This window comes from Vicugna pacos, chromosome 5 (assembly GCF_048564905.1).
Source record: "Vicugna pacos chromosome 5, VicPac4, whole genome shotgun sequence".
NCBI classification, from domain to species: domain Eukaryota; kingdom Metazoa; phylum Chordata; class Mammalia; order Artiodactyla; family Camelidae; genus Vicugna; species Vicugna pacos.
In genome coordinates, this window is record NC_132991.1 from 74,696,625 (window position 1) to 74,721,134 (window position 24,510).

The 24,510-nt window shown below is 33.1% G+C and overlaps 1 long non-coding RNA gene across 2 annotated transcripts in view; it reads left to right on the forward strand.

Annotated features, from left to right (window-relative positions):
* LOC140696459 (uncharacterized) overlaps window positions 1–24,510 on the forward strand; it is a 343,334-nt gene that overhangs the window by 169,279 nt on the left and 149,545 nt on the right. Inside the window, exon 3 of one of the 2 annotated variants that reach the window (XR_012072839.1) lies at window positions 15,958–16,019. The exons of the other annotated variant lie outside the window; for it this stretch is intronic. This is a non-coding gene — a long non-coding RNA (uncharacterized lncRNA). Of the gene's footprint in view, window positions 1–15,957; window positions 16,020–24,510 lie in introns of those variants that run through there. 2 annotated transcript variants of the gene reach the window in all.

Genomic DNA, 24,510 nt, shown 5'->3' on the forward strand with positions numbered 1-24,510 from the left:
CTTCCCATTTCCCAATTCCCATCCAACCACCAAACATCTTTCTGGGGTAGAAATTTTGCTATGTCTGGTCTATCAGTGGAGCCTAGAGAGTCTGAGTCAGTCCATGGTCTAGAGAGGTCTGGATAGAGGGTGCTGGCCCACAGTATTGTCCCTCTTTGGTCAGAAGAGAGCCTGCCAAGTTACTAGCAGTAGAGAGTCTTAAGTCAAGACTTAAAAATGCTAGATTCTCCAGAAAGCTTGACTGAAGAAATTCATGGACCATGAAATTACAATTTTGAGCTGGTTTTAGATTGCTACCACATCTTTTATTTATCACCTTCTGGTTTGCTGTACTGGTCCTGTGTCTCATTTGTAAATAGAATTATGGCCACAAAATGAGCAATAATAACTTACCAAAAAGTTGTGGACTTCCAGAATGGCAGTGTGAGAAGCTCAGTGGACCCTTTCCTTGGCGAAACAAACCATTTAAATGGTCAAAATTATCTTTGAAAAGTTTAAAGTCTGAAATTGGCCTTAAGGGCATCTACTAAATGGAGAATTATTTATTCAAGAAAATCTTGTCACTTTAATTGAGAGAACAATGAGCATCCGTGGCATTTGGACCATAACTCTCTCACTCCTCCAACCACCACTCGAACTAAATGTTTTGAAACCTCTGCTCTGGATTAATGTGGTCAAAAAAACAAGATTTCCTCTCCCTCCAGCTCCTGAGTTCACCCCAAGTGGGACAGGCCCAGACATCCCTCATATGTACCAGTTCTGTGTTACAGTACCACTGTTCCCAGCAGCCATGGAGAAGAGAGAGAAGACTGGAGCTCTCTTCTGTCATCTAGATCCCATTCATAGAGCAGAAGGTCTACTTCAGGTGAAACTGGTTGAGAATATTTGCCCATGATTGTTTCCACCACAGTTTGCTCATACAGGTTTTGTGCTAGGAGGGCCAAGCCACAAAGAACAGTGCTATCACCCCAGTCTGACAAACTGTCCATAGAAACATGGTGTTACCCAGGGACAAGCAGGCTGCTGCCCCTGCCCTCAGTTCCAGTGCAGTGGTTCAGAGGCTCTGTCGAGGAGGAGAAGCAGACTGTAAAAGCAGACTTTTATAGCTTCCCCCAAAGAGGGATGACTTTGGAACAGAGTGTGGGGAAGTTTATTCTTAAGGGTTGTATTGAAAACAAGCAACATTTTATTCCTGAGTAATCAGGAAGGGGTTGGTAGCTCTTGATACTATTAGCAACAGGAATAATGGCAGATCAGCTAGAAGTTTAATAGGAAAACCAGAGAATGAGACAGGTAAGAGGAATGCTTCTCCAGTCAGAGCAAACTTCAGAGACTGGCAACAACCTACATCTACAAAAAGGGTTCAACTTTAATTAGATCATACTGTGGAACGATTGACAGATAGCCCAGGGAACACTGTCAAACTGAATAAAGTGATCATATACAGATTAGTAGAGGCTACCAAATAGGTTTGATAAATAGAAGACCAGTCAGAAGTTTAGTGGGAAAATCAGAGAAAATTACAGTTCAAGAGAGTCTGGCTAAGTGCTAGCTATTCCTGGTGGTCAAGGACAATGTTCACATACCCAAGGCTGTGCTTTCTGAGGAACAATATAAGAGGTTGCAGAATGCAGGGGAAACAGTATTCACTAAAGCAGTACAACGAAGTCACTAAATAAATACACAAGCAAACAATAAAAACAATAAGCCCTAGTTGCCCAATATCCAGAGTTGCTACAATATATTATCTAAATATCTGTAATCAATAAAAATAATCATAAGACATATAAAGAAACATGAAAGTTTGATGCATACACAGAAGGAAAAGAAGGAAGGAAGGAAGGAAGAAAGAAAAGAAAGAAAGAAAAGAAAGAAAAAAAAGAAAGAAAGAAAGAAAGAAAGAAAGAAAGAAAGAAAGAAAGAAAGAAAGAAAGAAAGAAAGAGAAAGGAAAAGAAAAGAAAGAGGGAGGAAATAAGGAAGGAAGAAAGAAGGAAAGAAAAAAAAACAAGAAATAGAAATTTTCCATAAGGGAGTCCATACATTAGACTGACAGGTAAAGGCCTGAAAACATTTAAGCTAAGTGCCTAAGATGGTACCAAAGCAGTTTGGTTTTAAGGGTTACTCATTCAGGAAAAAGAATATTCCAGTCCCAACATTCTGAAAGTTGAGAAAAGAATTAACATTTCGCAGAGATCTGCAAGTTGGTTCTGTTAATCTCACAAAATTACAGAAAAATACATAAAACAGTAGGATACAGTCAGAGTCAGACCCCAAACAGACATCTACAAGTGTTAAAAGGCTGAAAATCTGTGGCAGCAGATGTATTTGTATATTTGTCCTGTATTTTATTTCACCACATATGGTTCCATATTACCACTGAACATGATTATAGCAGTTTTGCTCATGTTGTTAGAGTTAAGGCAGTAATGCCATTTATAAACATTTTTCTACCCAGGTGTTCCATTTATATTTAACTTCATATATTTTCTTATGATTTTAATTTTGTCATAAAGTTAGGTTACTGAAAGCATATAATATCACAGTGGAAGATTTACATTTTATTTCTTTTATCAACTCAGCATCAAAGAGTTTATAAAATCATGTGTATCTCTATTTTTTTTTAATCAGTTTTGTTGAAAGATTTTTACAACAGGCAAAACCTTACCTGCATACACATAGTTGCCACATCCCCTTGGACTACTGACTTATACAAGCCCCAACTCTACATTTCTTTTCTCCCCTTCTTGCCCTTGGTCTCCATCTCTAACTTTCAGAGGAAAAAAAAACTTTGAATACATAAGAATCAAGAGTCACCAGCCAAAGGGTTGGCTTCAATAGGCAACAGTTGTCACACTCAAAGTCTGGGGAAGCTTTCTGCTTGAAAGGAACAGTTAATAAAGAGTTGAAAAACAATATAATGTATTTATTTTTATTCCTATACAATGAAAACGATAGTACTCAAAAAGGCATTGGACTCTGGAAATTTTCTCTTACTTGATAGATTTTAGTTGAAAAACTTCTTTACAGAAGCTGTTTGTTTCAATCAGATCTCTCTTTTGTCTATTATAACTTGAAATCATCACTATATTCTCTTATAATATATTAGAACCATTAAAGACATAAACTTTGAACATAAACTTTCGGTATGCCTATGTTTCTATCAATAAATTCATAGGTTGGTATAGAACTAGGAAAGATCAAAACAGTATTTCTGGCTTTTTCTGTATCCTCATAGTTAGGCAGAGCAACCCAAAACTTTGTAAACTGTGTCTTATGTGACTTATACTAGACATTTTAATGAAGTCATTTCATCTAGTTGGACAAAAGATTGAATCTTACATCTAATACTCTAAAATAAATTGGTGTGAATTGCTGAGATCTCAGTAAGTAGCTCAGACCTTCATTCTTCAGACTGCTTCCTTTCTTACCCTGTCCTTGATCTTTGTGATTGAAAAGCACATTGTTAAAAAAAAAAAAAAAAAAAAACTACCTAAATCAACCAAATTTTTTTTCAGATTTCAGATTTCTTTACAGAGACATATTTTTAATCACCTCCAATAAGTAGCTAGGATTAGAGTTATAAGAGTTATAAAGGATCTTAGATATTACTCTGATTCAAACACTGTGTTTCACAAATGGCGAACCAATTATAACACCATTATAAAAAATATCCTCAGTGCCTTAAGATTTTGGACTAATAAATGGAAACTGCTTCTGTACTTATAAGTGCTTCATAGAAGTCATATTTGATTAAGGTTTTCCATTAAAAGTATGTTTTTTCTATGTGATTACATTATTTATATTATATGAGTCAGCTATAATATTAAGTTCACCAGAATTAATAATGGAAGATAATTGGCTATAATTTCCATAGTTTGTTTAAATATTTCTATCAAATATTTTTATTTTGTATTGTGTCCTATATTTTAAAATTGAACATACTGCATTATGTTGAACATTATTACATGAAAGAGTGTCATTATATGCTATTATACATTTATAAAACCTCAAAACAGTAAATAAAACATCAAAATTGCATGCCATCAATTTTGTAAAGTAAAACTTGATATATAGGAATAAACAGACAAAAATAATGATCTTGGACTATTCTGATACAATTATTTTATATGAAAAGCATAGATTTGATAAAGACAGAAATAAAAAATAAGAAACTATTAAGATATATAATACAGAAAAGCTATAAAATTATTTATTTAAAGTTCTTAGAAAATTCCAATAAAATAGACAAAATTATGATAAATATAATGAAAAAGGGACAAAGATGAGAAAGTGAAAAAAATGAGAAAAGCAGGTAAAAAAAATTAGGAATAAGAAAAAATTAATGACCATGAATATAGACTTTTTTTTAATTCTAAGAAAATATTGTCTGTAACTATTATTTTAGTTATAACTAAAATAATGCATTAAATACGATTTGAACAGAAGTTACCATAGTGTGCACCCTCCCTGTGCTCTTTACCTTGAAGGAAATGGTTTTAATATATCATGATTAAGGAGAAATTTTATGGATAATCTTCATCAAAATTAAGAAACCTTCTTTGAATTCCTAATCTTTTTAGGATAAATGTTAAATTGTATTCATTACTACAACTTTTGATATTATTGTTTTGCCTTTCTTTGATCTATTAAAATGATGAATTATACTTACTGATTTCCTGACATTAAAGTCAACTTCACAATCCCTGGAATAAACTCTATATATTTAAGGGGGTCTTAGTTTTCTCTATGTAGTGTAATTTGATTTCTTAGATTTGTTTGGAATTTCTGCATCTATATTTCTATGTGAGGGTTGTTCAATAATCATTTCTTTTCCTGCCCTTGTGATGCTTGAATTATGGTAACTTTGTACAACAAGCTGAGGTGTACTTCTTTTTATATCACCTGGAATAGTTTGTGTAAGTTTGAAAGTGTGTATTTCTTTAATTTTGGGTGGAACTCACTGATAAAACCATCCAGACCTGCATATTCCTTTGGGAGAAAATTTTAAATTACCCTTTCAGTATGTTTTAGAATTATTCATGTGTTGCATTTCTTCTGGAATAAGTTTTCTATATTATATTTCTCTATGAATTTGACCATTTCCCTAGGTTCCCAAATATAGTGACACAATATTATTCATAATAAGGCTTTATCTTTAGTGTCAGTGGCCTTTACTGCTAAGCGTTTTTTACTTCCTAATATTGACCAGATATAACTTTGCATTTTTTCTTTATTAAGATTTCCAGAATGTTGTCAATTTTATTAATCTTTTTAATACACTCACTTTTGGCTTTGTTGATCATCTCTGTAGTATTTTTTTCTATTTCATTTATTTCTTCTACTTTTATTACTTCTTCAGTATCTTATTTTGGTTTTAGTTTGCTGTTCATTTTTATATTCCTGAGATAGATATTGAGTTTTTTAATTTTAAGTATTTCTACTTTTTGAATATAAGCCATTAAAAAGGACATAAATTCTTCCATTTAAGTACTGTTCACCTGCACTGTCACATTTATATATATATAATTGTTTGTTGTTATTTACTACGTATTTGTTAATTTATATTATACTATATTCATTTTCCCTTGATTTATTTAGAACTAAGGAACTCAATAATTGTATAGGGTTTTTCTGTTTTTTTCTCATTACTGATTCCAAATAATACTATTGTGGTAAAATAACATGGTTTGTATGATGATAATTTTTTTGAAATTTTCTGAGCTTTGTTTTATGGTCCCTTGTGATTACTTTTCATAATATGCTAAGTCTTTTTTTTTGAAAAGCATGGGTATTCTAAAGCTATTGTGTTCAGCGTTTTCTATGTATGCATATTTATCATTCTATATTCTGTATGTATGTCCATTAGAAGCAGTTGGTTAGTTGTATTGTGCAAATCTTCCAGATTATTTTACTGCTTAACAATTAGTAATATCAGATCTTTGGATAAATATTCTCAGCTGATACTGACGTATTTTTTTGGATGTATTTTAGAATTACTAGTATGTGTGGCACACTTTTAGCCAATTGTCCATAAATATTTTTTCTCTCAAAGTTTAAAGAATTACTAATAATAAATAATTGTTACTAACAATTAGTAGCAACGAGTCTGTTATTGTTCTTCACCAGAGGGATGTATAATGCAATTGGTCCATGCTGCCAAAAAGTTGCTAAGAATTATGTAGCCAACTTTAACATTTAGTAAGAAGAGTAAAATTAAAAGGGGTCTGGAGCAAAAATCAGTGGATCTAAGAATTTTGGACTTAAATATTACATTACAGCAATTGTTAGTAAATATTTGTACCAGTAAGCTATTAACATAGTAGTGCTATATAACTAACCACCTCTAAACTCAATGTCATTATTTATTCTCACTTCCTTGAACTGTGGATCAGCTAGGGTTGGTGGATATAGGTTGTGCTTGGGTGAGTTTGACTCTAAGCTTCAGGTTGTTCTAGATTCATTCTACATGACTCTCATTTTCCTTGAACCAATGCACTGGCTTTGACAGAAGTGCAGGAGGGATCAGCAGAAACATGTGAGGCCTCCAAGACATAGGCTTGAAATGGGCACTTCTGCTCATATCCCATTGACTAGAGTAAGTGACATGGTCAAACCCAACAAGGACAGGAAATATATTGTGCCTGTAGTTGGAGGAACTATATACAGTGATAACATAGCAGAAGGCTTGGGTACAGAAAAATGATGAAGAATTGAGGAAAAATAATAAAGAAATCTGCCAGAATATTCTTATTGAATATTATCAGATTTTGAAACTTATTAGAACTTAAAATCTGTTTTGTTTGAGAAAGAAAAAAGTGTTTAGTGCAAAGCTATAAATACTTACTTTATATGTAGCCTCTGCGAGTTATGAACTAAGTAGCATTTATCTAACAGGATAAAATAATCTGACAGCTTTCAAATGTCAAAAGCACTTTTGGTCTATGTTTGTAAATGACAAAAATAGTGAAGTTTAAAAAGTTAATTTCACATTTAAAGTCATTTATTTTTAAAAACATATACTTAGTCAATCATGCATCAATGTAAACTTTTTAGAATTCTAACGGAAAATGAGGTTTTACCTGAAATTAAATGATACATTTTAAATATAAAGTATATAATATAATTCTCTGAGTAGAAATTATCTCTTTAAAATTCTTGAAGAGTAAATTAATACTTTAAAGTGTACTGCTAACTGATGACAGTGCATGCTTATGCCCAACATCCTAGTGAACAAAAAGTTATAATCAGAGAAAATTAATTGTAGTAATGTTCTCACTTTATATGCAACCAAGACCTTTTTCCATCTTTTTCAATTCCTCTTCAAAATCTCTCTCTCTCTCTTTATACCTCCATCAATCCACCCTTCTCCCAGTCTGTCCCCATGTTTTATTCACCTTTCTGTCATCTGTGTATTTCTCTCCCTTTCTTCTAATTGTTTTATCTTTTACCAACTCTTCCTTCCGCCGTCTCAATTCCTCCTTTCCTTTCTCTCTGTTATCGTTCCTTGATCACTAATGAGTGCCTGAGATCTATGTTATTTTTGCCTTTGATAATATATTCTTTTAGTTGAATCAACTCAGTTGGTCAATAATGTGTATTACTTCTTGGGAACAAAGCCCAGGCCCTAGCAGATGCCGTCATCGCAGGTGAGAGAGCCCAGGGCCCTGTTCTTCTGCTTGATCACCCTCTGTCGCCTTGTCAGCAACAATTCTGTCGCTCAGGGACAGTCTTTATTTCTCTGCCTTCTACACATTATCTTTGAGATCTATCCTTCTTCCTTTTTATTTGCCTTGCACTCAGGTTTGGAAGAGCAGATAGAGGAGGAACTCCCTGGGGGCAGGATGGTGACTCTGGACCTGTTGTAATTCACAGCTTGCCCCAGTGCTGGATCTAAATTCCTGATGTTAAAATGGCAATCACTACATGTTGAGATGGCTTTGTTGTCATAGTATCTTGCAGAGGCAATTGATGAGGGGCAGTGATCCAGACTGGACATGCTGGGGGAGAGAAAAGAACATAGCTCCAAAGCCTTGTCTAACTGTGTGTGGTACCAGGCATTTCTCACCCTCAGAAAGCTGTTTTCCTCCCCATACCTAGTCAACTTGTAGTCATGCTCTGTCCACAAGCAATCTGTTTTTTACCTTTTCAGAGATAATGTTGTATAAAGTACAGAGGATAATTTGTCTGCATATACATTTTTGAATATATATAACTTAATTTGTAATTTGATGAGGAAAATGAGAAAGGAAAGTGAAATAAGCATCCCCAAGGAGTCCGTTCCCGCTAAAGTCTTCCAAAATCCCTTTGGCAAAATAGTGAACAGGTATTGTGTTTATTAACATTATAACAGATTAAAAATAAAGTATGTGTATAAGTATAATTTTCACAGTAAATTTCCATAAAATGTAAGATATTGCTTTTATTAATGCTATAGTATCTTTGTGACTATGATTTGGCCCTGGAAATAGGGCCATGTGTTATGAATAGTTTGTCTTCTTTCTGCTATTTTTGCAATTAATGAGTAAAGCAGTGCTATCGGAAGGCCATAGTTTTCTGGAAAAATTCCATTAAGGCCTTAGCCAATTTAAAGCATTTTAAAGATAAACGATGATATTTACCATTTTTACTATAATGTATATATTTTTAATAGTTAAACTACTAATATATTTAGATATTATAATACCCATCCATACAGAAACGATATAATGAAAAAAATTATCTTATTGACACAAAAATAAAAGAAACTCCTGTAAGGTCCAAGCGTTTCAATAATGGTTTTGGTGTCATTTTCTTGAAACTGGAATGGCACTAAATATTGCCATAATATGTAAGCATCGGTTCAACTTAGTCATAAAAATTGCATTGTTTCTGATTCCTTCCTATGTATTACTTTTACATCAGAAACAGCCTTTCTTAAGTACATGCACTTTAATTTCTTATTTAAATAGATACTTATCAAATCCAGATTTTTTTCCCAAGTTTTCCTTGTGACATGACACTTAGGTCTTTAAGGAGAACAAAATTAATTTTACTAGCAGCTTCTTTTTTTCTATTTTGGTAATGAGGAATGAACAACATTACTTATTCCCAAGGGGATGAAGTGGAATCAACAAATATGACGTTTAGAAGATTGAAACTTGAGCAGCTCATTACTGAATAGTTGAAGCAGAAAAAAGGACACTGTGGGTCTAGTTTTCTACAGGTTTTGTTGCTGTAGTTGTGTGTGTGTGTTTTATTAGCTAATGTCAAAATTTTCAGTAAGCATTTCATTATCTTTGGAAATATGATAATGCTGGGAAATATATGACAGTTTTCTAAAAATTTCTTAAATTTGCACTCAGAATATTTATATGAGTGTTTTCCAAATCATTGCTTACCATATTCTATAGTATTTTTCTTTATTTACTCTACTTTATCCTCATTGGAAATGACATCTACTTCAAATGCTATCTACATTTAAAGTGTTGAGAACATATGATTTGCCTACCAAGTATATATTCACAGTTTTAATGATAATAAAATTTGCAGCAGCAATCACAGGTAAACCAAACAGAAGGAAAACTACTTTAGCTAAATTAAAAATTTGTAATACTTGCCATTTAAATATTATTATTTAAATGGTAAACCAAAGTAACAGTGAAGAATAATTTGTGGAAAATGAGAAACATTTTTGAGTAAGAAATATTTGCTGTTATAAAACACTGTTCTTTTTGAGCAAACATATGGTATAAATTACTTAATGAAAAAATGGAATGATTATTAAAGCTAGATTGACCTTCGGCAATTAATTCTTATAGACTCTGACACTCTTTTTGAGCAAAATAAAAGGGATCAATTGTGTAAGTAGTAGATCAATTTTTCCAAATTTAAAATTCTATAATTTTTAAAAATCACTAGTAGTGTTTTTAGTATTTTTCTCAAAATTCCACTTTTACTCATTTTAGTACTAATCTATTCAATAAAATAACATCTGATTTTAATTTTAATTAATTCTTCTCATGAGTCAAAATAAATTAGTTTGATACGTCTTTGTTCTCATTAATTATTTTGAAATTGTATATTATTTCTGCTCCTTTTTTGTTGTTATCCTCAGATAAATCAGCATATCCATTTGGCTCTTGAAAACTATAGGAAGCTTAAAATATTTAACCCATTACTATCTCCTTTCTATCATTCATAATCTAATCATTTGCATATATTATAATTCATAATCTACCATTTTGTTACTTTTTATCTTGTGTACTTAACTTACCCCAATTAGTTAATGTTTACTTAGATGCATCAACTTATTTATAGTATCTTTACTACTCTTTGTGGCAAACAGACACTGAGGTGGTACACATGCTCCTTCTGTCTAGGTAACCAAGCCTTTATGTAATGTACTCTTCTTAAGTGTGGGTGGATTCTGTGATTTGCTTCTAACCCATGGAATATGTCAAAAATGATGGGATGTAAACGATTGTATATGGTCATGTTATATAAAACTAGTGCCAATCTTTCAGGGAGTTACACTTTATTGCTGGCTTTATTGCTGGTTGGAAAGGCTTATAGGGCAAAAGACTGAGGGTGGCTTCAAGTAATAGCCAGCAAGAATGTGAGGTCATCAGTCTGACAATCTATAGGAAACTGAGTGCTGCCCACAACCACATGATTGTCACATGATTGTCACATGAGTTTGGAAAAGGACCTCATCACAACTGAGCCTCCAGATGAGAAGCCAGCCCTGGTGCATGCCCTGAGTACAACTTTGTGAGACTGGAAAACAGAGGATTCAGCTAATCTGTGTCCAGACTCCTGATCCAAAGAAACTGTGAGATAAAAATAGTGTTGTTTTAGCTGCTAAATTTGTGGTAATGTCATTATGCAGCAAGAGACAATACTCTCATTTTTTTTGCTGCTGTGTGTATTTGGCACATATGTAGCATTTTGACACTTTTTCATTAAAAATTATGTCATGTCAATTTATAATATATCTCATTATTTAAATTTTTATTTTAAAATGCTACTCTTTATGGTATTAATACCAAAAAGCTTTTTCATGCCCATGGTGGCCAATTGCCTTCCTCCATTTCCTTCCCCACCCCAAATATTATTTGAGTTTTGTCCCTCTATTTTGCCTTTTCCAATATGTCATTTAAGTGGAATCATCACTTTATACCTTATTTGTGTGGCTTCTTTCACTTAGCAGAAAAATTTTGAAATTCATTTATGCTGGTGCAAGTATTAATAGTTCATTTATTTTTACTTATGAATAGTATTCCAATTGCATGGATAAACCACGTGTGTGTTTAGCCACTCCCTGTTTGGTGAACATTAGAATTATTTTAGCCATTGACAAATATGAATAAACCTACTATAAACATTCACCTAAGAGTCTATGTGTAGATATGTTTTTATATCTCTTGGGTAAATAATGAAAAGTGGGATTTCTGGATTGTATGATAATTGTGTGTTTTACTAGATAAGATACTTCAAACATTTTCATTTTCATGTGTGTGTGTGTGTGTGTGTGTGTGTGTGTGTGTGTGTGTGTGTGTATTCCCATTCAGTAGGTATAGAGTGCCAACTCATTGTGGTTTAGTTTGCATTTTCCTAAAGATTAGTGATTTTGAGCCCCTTTTCATGGGCTTATTTGCCAACAATGTAGTTTATGTGATAAAGTGTCTGTTCAGATCTTTTGCCTGTTATTTAATTGGGTTGTTTGTCTTTTATTGTTGAGTTGTAAAAGTGCTTTATATGTCCTAAGTACAACTTCTTTATCATATAAATGTTATGCAATTATTTCTTCCAAATCCATGGCTTGCCTTTTCATTTTCTTAATAGTATCAACTGAAGAGCAGACTTTAGTTTTAATGAAGTTCAGTTTATCAGTTTTTTCTTTTATAGTTTGTGCTTTTTGTATTCTATCTAGGAAATCTTTGTTTAACTATAGACCACAAAATTTTATCCTATACTTTCTTCTAGTAGCTTTATAGTTGTAGCTCATAAATTTAGGTTTATATACCACTTCAAGTTAATTTCTATTTATGATGTGAAGTAAAGGATAAAGTGTTTTTTCCCCGTGTTAATGCCCAATTGTGCAAGCACTATTTGGACTATCTTCTTCATTGAGTTACTTGGGCATTTTCATCAAAACTAAATTTGCTTTGTATATGGATGTGTCTATCTTTAGATTTGTTATTCTACTGACCTACATATATCTATTATTAGTTTAATTGCCAATTGTGTTGACTGTTCTTCTTTCTCAAAATTATTTTATAAATTTGCATAAGAATTAAATCCAAATTCTAAACATAAACTTCCTAAATCCCTAACTGACTTACGTATACCTGTTTTCTTTGGACTAAAAATTTGAAGATTTTATTATAAAGAATGTGTGTAGTGAGAGTGGCTAGAGATATACAGAAAATAGACATTCTTTTAGTTCTCCATTGTCTGCTTCCATTAAGTGAAGAATGCCTGAGGCCAACTTTGATGAAATAAATGAGTAGTAACACAAGGTCATTTAAATACTCATGAGAAGTTTTGTAGAATGACTTAGAATCTTAGAATTCAAAGTGGCCTGAGCTCATCTACTTCAGTTTTTACTCAATACAAATATTCCCTCTTAAATATTTTGATAGATGATTTTTAGTACTTTGCTTAGAGCATTTAATATTTTTTAACACATTTTCCTCCATTTAATCAGCTCTAATTGTTGAAAAGCCCCAACTTATTTTAGCTAGAATCTGCTTTCTTGAAATTTTCAACTACTTGTCTTGTGGCACTGTATGGAACAACTATTATAATTCTTTTTCTACATGACAGCTCTTCAAATATTTGAAAACAGCTATCAAATCCCCATTAAGCTCCTTTCAACCTCCTATAACTTTATTATATTTCATTGTTTGCAAACCTTTCGTATTCCTGCTCAGTCGTTTCTGCATGTGCTTCGGTTTGCCCAAATGAAATACTTAGAAGTGAACCCAGGACTCCAGCTGGAGTCAGATCAATGCAAAGTACTTCTAAGACTCTGGAAAAAAAAAAATCTCACTTCTTCATTGGGATTGGGTAGGTTACTCAGCAAATGAGGCTAAAAAACAAAAATGCCCTTAATAGAAGGTTTTTTGTTTTTTCAACAACTCTGCAATTTGTCTGTGTTGTAAACGCCAAGCTATTGTTTATAACATTTTTAGATATTTAGTGTTGACCAAAGTTTATTAACCATATTATTTTACTGGTTATTTGTGACAGTACAACTGCAATTCTACCCACTCAAAAAAGTAGTCCCTGAATCTCCACCCTTTTTTTTTCAAAATTCAACAAAAATTTCTAATTGTGTTCAGTTCTCTATTCCAAGACTATGTGCAATTCACCTCTATTTTTAAAAATTATCCCTAAATGTAGAATAATAGTATACCTATTTCCTTCCTATTCATTTATTTTTTGATGTATTCACACTTTATTTATGACATAATTCATCCATATAATGTTTGATGGTGCTGATGATACATTTTAGGCACAATATTAGACACAGGCATAAGGATTGGAATGACAGAAAAGGAAATCAAGTCCTGTTTTTAAGCAGGATAATTCCAACTAGTACATATCGCAGTAGCTGAAGTCCTGTGAGCACTGTCCCCATGTTTTTTCCTACAGAAAAAAAAAACTCCAGTTTTTTTTACTACAGGAAAAGTATTTGACAAAATTCAACACCCATTTATGTTAAAAAATAAAACTTTCATCAATAAAATGGGTATAGAAGGAATATATCTCAAGACAATAAAGGCCACACATGAAACAACTGACAGCATAACTGACATCGTATTCAGTGGTGAAAAACAGAAAGCTATTCTTCTAAAACCAGGAACAAGACAAGCATGCCCAATCTTGCTGCTCTTAATTCAACATAGTATTGAATGTCTTAGCTAGAGCAATGAGGCAAGAAAATAAATAAATGGCATCCAAATTGGAAAAGAGAAATAGAACTCTCAATGACATGATTTTATATAGAGAAAACTCTAACAGCTTCACCCAAAAACGATTATAAATAATAAATACAATAAAGTTGTAGAGTACAGAGTCAACATACAAAAATCTGTTATGTCTCCATACGGTAATAATGAGCTAGCAGAAAGATAAATTAAGAAAACTATCCCAGTTACAACTGCAACAAATAGAATAAAATACATAGGAATAAATTTGGCAAAGGAGGTGAAAGACTTGTACACAAAAAACTGTAAGATATTGTTGAGAGAAATGGAAGAAGATACCAATAAAGGGAAAGATATTTTGTGCTTATGAATTAGAATAATTAACATTGTAAAATGTTCATATTACTTAAAGCAATTTACAGATTAAATGCAATCCCTATCAAAATCCCAAGGCCATTTTTCAAAGAAATAGGACAAAAAATTCTAAAATGTATATAGTACTATAAAGGACCCCAAATAACCAAGGCAATCTTGAGAAAAAAGAACAAAGCTGAAAGTATCACAATCCCTAGTTTCAAACTATTTTCCGAGTGATAGTCATCAAAACAAATGTTATTGTCAGAAAAAGAGATACATAGATCAGTGGAAAAGAACGGAGAGCCCAGAAAATAACTGAAGCATATATGGATAATTCATTTATGAAAAAGCAGAAAAGAACATATGATGAAGAAAGGCCCCAGTCTCATCAATAAATAGTGTTGGGAATACTGGCCAGCCACATGCAAAAAATCAAAAAACCAAAAAAAAAGAAAGAAATTAGACCACTATCACACACCATATATAAAAATCAACTTAAAATGGATTAGACTTGAATGTAAGACCTAAAACCAGAAAACTCCTAGAAGAAAACATAGACAGTCTGCTCTTTGACACTGGTCTTAAAAATATCTTTCTAGATATGTCTTCTCAGGAAAGGACAACAAAAGCAAAAATAAATTGGACTCTACATCAAACTAAAGAGCTTCTGCACAACAAAAGAAACCATCAACAAAAAGAAAAATTAATATTGAAAATAGATAAATAATTCATACAACTCAACATCAAAAAAACAAACTGAAAAATGGACAGAGGAATTGAAAAGACATTTTTCAAAAGAAGACATATAGGTGGCCAACAAGCATATGAAAAGATGTTCAACATCACTAATCATTAGGGAAATGCAAATCAAAACCACAATGAGATTTTACCTCTGGACTGTTAGAATGACTGCTATCAAAAAAAGCAGAAAATAACAGGTGTAGGTGAGGATGATGAGAAAAGGAAACCCTTATACATGTTAGTAGGAATGTAAATTGTTGCAGCTCTATGGAAAATAGTATGGAGTTCCTCATATAATTAATTAAAAATAGAACTATCATATGATGCAGCAATTCCATACATGTATATATATCTGAGGGAAATGAAAATACTAATTCAAAAAGATGTATACACCTCAATGTTTTTAGCAGCATTATTTACAATAGCCAAGATATGGAAATAACTTGTGTCTTTCAATAGATGAATGAATAAAGAAGATTTGGTACACACACACACATATATACCCAATGGAATATTACTTAGCCATAAAAAGAATGAAATCTTGCCATTTGGGACCACTTGGATGGACGTTGAGGGCATTATGCTAAGCGAAATAAGCCAGATGGGGAAAGACAAATACTGTACAATTTCACTCATATGTGGAACATAAACAAGCAAACAAACAAAATAAGTAAACAAAGCTGAGCCAAACAAAAACAAATATATAAATACAAAGTAAAAAGGAGTAATTATCAGAGGAGAAGGGACAGGCAGGGAGGGCAAAATGGATAAAGTGGATCAACTGTAGAGTGAGGGATAGAAGCTAACTTTTTGGTGGTGAGCATAGTGTAGCGTATACAAAAATAGAAATATAATCTTGTACACATGAAAGTTATATAATGTTATAAACCAATGTAATTCAATACATTGTACAAAATTAACAAACAAAAGCATACAAATTCCCAGGATGAAGAAGAATACACTGATGGGTAGGGGCATCTGAGAAGGAATAGAAGAGGAAACATCTGCTCTCCTTCACACCTGGGGCTCTGGTGGGTGGGTAACTCACAGAATGTTGTAGAAAGCAGTTTGGTAGTAGACAGCTGCATGGAGTTCCTGAGTAGATGGACCTGAGGCAAATTCAAAGCATCTCCTTAAGCCCTCTAGTTGAGCTCCAGTTGTGAGAGCGAAAGATACCTCAGATCTTAGTATAAACAATGCAACCAAAAATCATTCACCTCTCCCTGATGCTCATAAGACCCTAGCATGTATATACACTCACATGGAATAGCAAAGTCTTAACTAGAAGGAAATGAACTAATACATTTTAAATTTTACTCTGAGTGAATAATTTGGATTTGAATTAAGTTTTAACCATCTGGCAAAATTGGGGTTCAAGAAGTAAATGTGTCCAGTTAAAGGAAAATGAAGTCACAGTCGTGAAAACCTGAAATAGCCTCTGAAATTTGTCACAGCAAAGAATAAGGGAGTTCTTAAAAGAATTACAGCATGAACGTATTGTCCTTGACAAGGGTGTGCTAAATCCTTTTTACTACTTCATTTCATTTAAACAGGAAGTCACTTTATGTTCTTAGAAAAACGCTTAGAAAAACATCAAATAAAGAGCCCTTCACTAACAGATGTATTAATTCTTTACTAAACCCACACAGTCATAAGCAGATACTAAGAAATTCATTTAAAAATATTCTGAACTGCTTAAAATGCAATTTTTTATTCTTATTGACATTTCAAATTGTTACGCTTACACTTTTCCAAAGTAATCAACTGCTTCTTTCTTCTGTTTATAACTATGTACACACTTGTACCAACTAATAACCTTTGTGTTGGAATGAAAGATTAAAGATTCATTTAATTTAGCTTAGGTTTCATTTGTTTTCAGTTAAGAAGAGAAAATCCTTTCAAGTACGATAGGTTATTTATATTTGTTTTGCTTCATTTATAAAACCAAATAAGGCTTTCGTGTGTATAGTCATTAATGTTGTTGAAAAGAAATTGTATTAAATGAATGGGTTGCAGTAAAAACGAAAATAATTGAAGAGGTAAAAAATTAATTTAGATGATACATTTGTCCTCCAATTGTAATCTAAGATTGGAAGCAGTGAGAGAATGAGCTTAAAAAAATATCATGGGAAATCAATGAATTTTTTTCATTTAATTCATATTAGGTTTGTATCTTTGTTAAATTCTATGCCAACCTCCATGGCGCGCGCGCACACACACACACACACACACACACACAAATAATACCTGTGGATCTACCAAGACTTTTTTCTGTCAGAAACTGCTATTGACAAGTAACATTTTCAAAGCATGCATGTAAAACTGCAGTGATTTAAACATAAGTGTGAAGCAGAATGATGCGCACACACACCCTTCCCCCAACCAAGATGTCAGTATTCTAATCCCTAGAACTAGAAATTGAATATGTTACTTTAAATGGCAAAAGAGACTCTGCAAGTACAATAAAGGTTAAGGACCTTGAGATGGAAAGAAAGATTATCTTGAATTATCCAGGTGGACTTATCACGTGAATCCTTTAAAGCAGGGAATTTTTTATTGGATGTAGTCAGAGAGATGTGACCACAGAAAGAAACGTCAGAGAGATTCAATATTGCTGACCTTGAAGAAGGAACGAGCTATGAGCCCAGAAAGGCTGACAGCCTCTAGAAACTGAAAAAGCAAGGAAATAGATTCTTCCCCAGAGCCTACTACACCTTAATTTTATCCCAGGGAGAACTTTGTCAGATTTCTGACCTCTAGAACTGTAACATATAACTGTGTTGTTTTAAGTCACTACATTTATGGTCATTTGTTATAGCCACAATAGGAGACAAGTACAGGATACAATATTTGAGGCAGACATTTGTTTTTAAAATCAAGACACACTTTATAGGATCTTTTAAATATTTTGCAATATTCGGATGGAAATTTTTAAAGTGAGAGAAATAAATGTTGTATGAACTTATACTAATTTTCACAAACTAATACTTTTTTCTCACTATGTTTTGGAAAATCAAATTTTTTTTTATTTGACACAAATACTCATTAACATTGGTAATTAAAACTCCCCAATCCTACTATGTTTAACGTGTCATACACACTATTAAATTTCCCTGTGAGAAGATTATACATATACAGTCATAAACTAATCCAGATACCCTTTTGAAGACTGATCTCTCTCTGCCTCTCTTTTTATTTTTTTTTCCTTTGCTAGTATATTAACTTAATTTTTTTTTAAATTGAAGTATAGTTGACTTACAATGTTGTGTTAGTTTCTGGTGTACATCATAGTGATTCAGTTATATATATTTTCATATTCCTTTTCATTGGAGAAGGTTATTTACAAGCTATTGAATATATTTCTCTATGCTATATAGTGGGACCATGTTATTTATTTTGTATATAGTAGTATGTATCTGCTAATCCCAAACTCCTAATATATCCCTCCACCTCCTTACCCTTTGGTAACCAAAGTTACCAAAGGTTGTTTGGTAAGTTTGTTTTCTGTCTGTCTGTTTCTGTTTTGTAAATATGTTCATTGGTGTCCTCTTTTTTCAGATTTCACATATAAGTGATATCATATCATATTTGTGTTTCTCTGACTTACTTCACTTAGTATAATAATACCTAGGTCCATCCATGTTGCTGCAAATGGCATTATTTTATTGATCTCCTCTTTTAAATGGACTATTTCTCAGGAGATTTAAAAATTCATATTATAATTATAGGATCATAATTTTTAATCAAACTATGGCAATATCAAGCTCACTGTGAATTCCAACTTTGGCTCTTATAACAGGCACATTGAATTCAGGAAAAAGGGTTGCTAACATTCTTTTTATTTAGTTTAGAGAAACTTTGATAGCATGGAAAAATATCCCTTTCACCCAAGTCTCTGCTTTCTCTACATTTCGAGTTTGGAGTTGTAAATAAAATCATATTCCTGAAAAATTACATTTTAAAATTTCAAAGGGTAATTTAAAAGCATATTATAAAAACATGTTATGCTGCTAGACAAGCAGGCAGAACACCAAAGTAATATGACTTTTCTTGAAAGCAGTACTTAAACTCAACAAATTGAATAGTTTATTGTTTTATCTTAAATTTACTTTACAGATGAGCATATTGTGATTTGAAATGCTAAGGAACATTCTCAGTCCTTCAAACTTATTAAATGCTGCAACTATTTTTTTGTACTAGGTAAATTTCAGAACTTACATAATCACAGTATTAAAATGTCCTTCCGGATGCGATTCAATAGCCTGGATGTGAAGCTGTGCTTATAAATAGGACAGGAGCAGCAAGCATGGAAAAGAAGAAATGGATGAAGGCAAATGACAAGAATGGACTAATCAACATCAATTATTAATTAGACTGGGGGAAGCATTAGATAATGTACCTTTGAATATTTAAAATTTTTCCAAATTAGGTAAATAGAAGAAAAGTAGTGACTAATGACAGAAGTGGCAAAGTCTGGAAGAGAATTTTTGAGAAAATAATGATGAGTTAGTTTTCACTTACATTGTGTTTAGAATGACAGTGGATCTCCAGGTCACAACAAATGGCCCTTCAATTGAAGATAGAGCCCAGTAGATTTGTGAATTTTCTCTATAAACTAGAGCTCTGATTTTTCATGCTCTATCTGATAAGGGAAACACAAAGGTAAAATAGGAGTGTAATAATATACTGTGTTTTCATGCTGCTGGAGAAAATCTACAGTCAGAGAAGGACAGCAGAGCTTAATAAAACTCAACTTCTAGTCATCTAATACTCTTTTTTCCTTCCCTCTCCTGCTAATATAGCTAGTTTTTCTTTTTGGCTGGCACTTTGTCCTCCTTACCTCTCATGAAACTTCAATGCCTTTTTGAAAAGAAAACTTTCTTCACAGTAAATAACTTTGTCTCTGACTACTAGCTGAATGCAGTTACATAAATTACTGTCTGTTTTTTGCCCAAATTGCTGGATAACTACCATTTCCACCCTTTGTAGTATAAAGAACTGTCATACATCTGGCACCCCTCCACTAAAAGCAACTCTTGGGTTAAGTTTTCTCACCCCATCTCTGATTTCTTTGTGAGTTCAAAATTTTCTCTAGTGTAGATTTGGTACACATTTCATCAAACACTATTCAATTTTAAAACATTTATTTAGATGAAAAGGTTACTATTTTATATTCATTCATCTATGAAATGTAATGATTCTGGCTATGTACCCCACCAACAGCAAAATTACAAATTAGCATGGTAAACTGTGGTGTGATCTTAGAACAGTGAGAAGATAAAATCAAGTGAAACATATTTGCATAAAAGCATCTCAAGGATAACTTTTGAAGTCTCAAGCAAAGCCTGCAGCCTCCGTCATCCGTATTGATTTTCTCCTTTAACTGATTTATTCAGTCGTCTATATTTTGAAATAGTATCTGATGTACACCAGCCTGCAAATAATTATTTTCTGATAAAAAACGTGATGCTTAGGGCTTTCTCCATGGTGTAAACACAGGGAATCTGAAGATGCAGTACCTGCAACTCTGTGAGACGGATTGGTGGCTTACCTATGAAATGAGGTCTTTTGAGATACTTTCTGGAGTGATGTTATGGATACACACACAGATACATACACACATTTATCATTATGTGATACTGACCTACAACTATGGTGTCCAGACATTAGTTTTTGTGGCTATGTTCATTGTTTGGAGTGTAACTGGAGGAAACTGTAACATATCACTTATTTACTTTTCCTGAGCATCCGTTGTCAGAATTTGCTTTCGGTTCTAGCAAAGACTCCTGAGGGAAGCTCTCCTAGAGGCTGCCCTGAGCATGACTTGATCAATATGATCACAGTTATATCCTCGAAAAAAATACAACCTTAAATCTTAAGTCAAAAATCTATATTAAAATACTGTCTTAAATCAGTTTCTCAGGAGAAATGAAAACAATTTTACAGCTACCTCTTCACTGTCTCCTGTAACTCATGGTTCAGTGTTTATCCTCTGGATGCTAACTCCCATACATTTTCATGTTACATCATCCAGCCCTTTCTGGTAGCTTCTAATGAAGCCAGATTCCACTTGACAGCAGTAGTGGCCTCCACAAGTCATGAGCACAGGGCAGTCAGCGAGGAGGGAAGAGCGAGTAGCACCCTGCCTACCTCCAGCTCGCAACTGTGTGACCTAGTCGTGCATTCATGTGGGCACCATGCATATCACTTGGAATTTCATGCTGCTTCACTAGTGACCAGGAAACTTGTGGAGTTCAATTAAGAGATGGGTTATATAAAGCATGAGGTCAGGCAATACTGAGTTATTCCATGATTATGGGAGCCGCTAAATAAGCAAGGGGAACACTATAGCAGCGTGGTCTTTCATGAGAGTGTTGTTGAAAGTTAAATTGTTCCTTCAAAGAAATAAATCTCTCTGTCACCTATAAGAATGTGGGGATTAATATCAGGGGATATCAGTAGGAAAAATCAGAACCCTATAGCCAAGTGAATCTAAGGAAGTATACAAGTTGGGTTCAACTTTGGTAATGTGAAGGGTGAGTGGAAGGGTGTTGCAGGAGACTTGTGTGAAAGACAGAAAGCCAAAATTTAGGAAGTGACTTTGGGCATATCTATTTGGTATGTAGGCTCCACTTAATTAATGTGGAGAGATGATTGAGAAGGGAAAGCAAATTGACTATAATTCCTTTGTTTGAGCTACTACATGGCATGAATTACCGAGACCAAGATGGTGGGGAATATGAAATACCTCATTTTAAACATAACGTATTTGAGATTCTTGTGGTGTTTACACTGGAAGAATGAGGACAAATGTAGAATAGTATTTTGAAATGAAATTTAAGAAAGAAGAATTTTAGGTTGTATTATATTTGTTTTTCTAAAAGACACTGAGTTACAGTACAGTCTGAATGGTGTTGAGAAGGTGAGTAATGATCTCTGAGGAAAGAGGCAGTAAGGCCTGGCTCCAGGCTCTCTTTGGAAGCAGGAAGCTTGAGTCTGAAAGACGAATTCAGTCTTTAATAGCTATGTGCACATAAATAAGTTCTTAACTGGTCTAAGCTCCAAAGATGTACCAGATTTAAGACAGACCAAGAAGGTAAGCAAGGTATGCATTCTGATAAGAGATTGAAGATGTAATTGATTTTGCTGATGACAGACAGTGGGCATATTTTAGGAGCCAATAAGGGTGAGAGTTAAGATCAAAAAATATAATAGATATGAACCATTTTGGATTTTAAGAGATGAAAAATGATCTAGAAAATCTTAGTTTCCTATGGGCATAAACAGAGATATGACCTGTCATTTAAAAAAAGGATAAACATCAAAATGAGATTAATCTTGATGACCTCAAGGCAAATAGTGTTAGTGAGGTTGTGTGTGTCATGGTGGTAAAGGGTTTATGAGCCTATTGCCCTGAGAATTCCAAAATCTGTGGCTGCCTCTTTTTCTGTCTCTTTGACTTAAAACTCAGAATTTGGATCCACTATGCAACACTTCTTTATTTTCTCATTGGTGACTTTCAACTGTTAGGGACTTACAGTAATTTTTTGTTGTTTTTAGTTCCCCCTCATGATTTTTTAAGGTGATTCTACTAATGGGAGGTATAGATATTAGATGGTATAATGATAAATATAATGTTGCTTTATTAACATCCGCCAAGCTCCTGGTGGCTATTCAAGCAGGATTTTTTATAGCAAACTGTGGCCTACCTAAATGTCTCAGCCAGCAGCAGGAATGTGAAGAAAAAAATAGAACATGTATGTATTTTAATCTCTAAGCACTGTAACTCCACCTAACACTCAACATAAACCCATGGAGGTCTGGAGTTCTGAAAAGTGAGGATCTAGGGAGGGACATGTGCTGACAATTTTAATTATAGGCAGGAATGTTCACTATGAATGGGAAGAAACAAAATGTTGGGAGAGTTGGATGAAAGCTGCAACATCCCTACATCATCCATTCTTATGGTTTCAACAAGCTTTGATATACTAACATCATCAAATCTGAATACCCAATCCCATATTTCTCCTGAGATAGAGATCATTATATGCAGTTATCCACAAGGACATCCTCATGCAGGTATCCAAAGGAGCTCTCAAACTCAGTGTGTCCATGATGTAATACACCATCTTTTTCCTGACATTATTATTCCTCCTATCATGTCAATTTCATCAAATAACAGCACTAGTCACCTACTTTCTCAAGCCACAAACCAACTTTCTACTTCTTCCTGAGGTCAACACATACAGAAAATTACACAAAGTTTAGATTCTATTTAATGTACATATTGTGACTTTTTCTATTAATCTGCAGTTCTGCTGCCTCTAGCAGTCCCATTTTTCAGTACTTCAGTAGAATCCTAATTGATATGCCTTTTCTTTTTATTCATTTCATTTCATTTACCTGTTGATTCAATTTTCCAGCTAGCCATTAATTTTCTTAAAATACCTAGCCTAAGCTTACCATTTCTGTTTTTCAATTCCTTCAGTGAGTTCCTATTCTTTTTATAATGCAAGTTTTATCATTGCATAAATACTCCTTCATTATTTGACTCCTGCTTACATTTCCTCCTTCATAAATTATTTATTCAATCAACTAATATTTGTGTGCCCATTGTATGCCAGAGACTATTCCAAGCCCTTTGGATACTTCAGTGAATAAAACAGACAACACATTCCTGTTGTTATATGGATAACACCCAAATGTAGTACCCTCTTACCTTCAAAACTCTGAAGAAAAATATTTTCTACTTGAAATTATTTTTGTTTTTTTAAGAAAATTGAGCTTCTCATTTATGCCCAGGTACTGAAGGTAATTTGCTTCAGAAAACCTTTCCTTCTATCCTCCCCTAAATCTTCCTCAATTCTGTAGTTTCAGATAGGTACCCATTCTACGTGCTAACTTAGCACCACTTATAATACTTATTAAGTTGGTTGTCTTTTCTTTTATTATGTGTATATGTATTTAATATTTTACTACCAATAAGAATGACCTGAAGTAATTGCTTCTCTCTCTCTCTTTTTTTTTTTTTTGGTATTTCTATTGCTTTCAATAGTATTTGACATAGAATAATTCTTAAATATGGTGAAATGAAATGTATCTGTTTTTTAACATCCATTTTTAATAACTAGTCATGTGACTTCAATTAGTCCATGTTACCCGTCTAAGCCATAATTTATTAAGATTTATAGAGTAATTTGAATCAGAAGCTAGCCTTATATACTTAAAGCCTACATTTAACTACTAAAAAATGCTTTCAACCTTGTCTTTGATAAATCTCCTCTGTAAAACAAATAATAAAACATGACTTGAGATAAATAACTCCTTCTTTGTATTCAATAAAATATTTTTTTAAATCAAGAAAAAACACAGTTATAATTTCAAACTGGAAAAATATCTTTATTCACATTTAGAATATCTCATTTGATTTTCCAGTTCTTTTGAACCTTATTCTCATCTTCACATTTTTTGTTGGGAAATGGAAGTTACAGGTAAGAG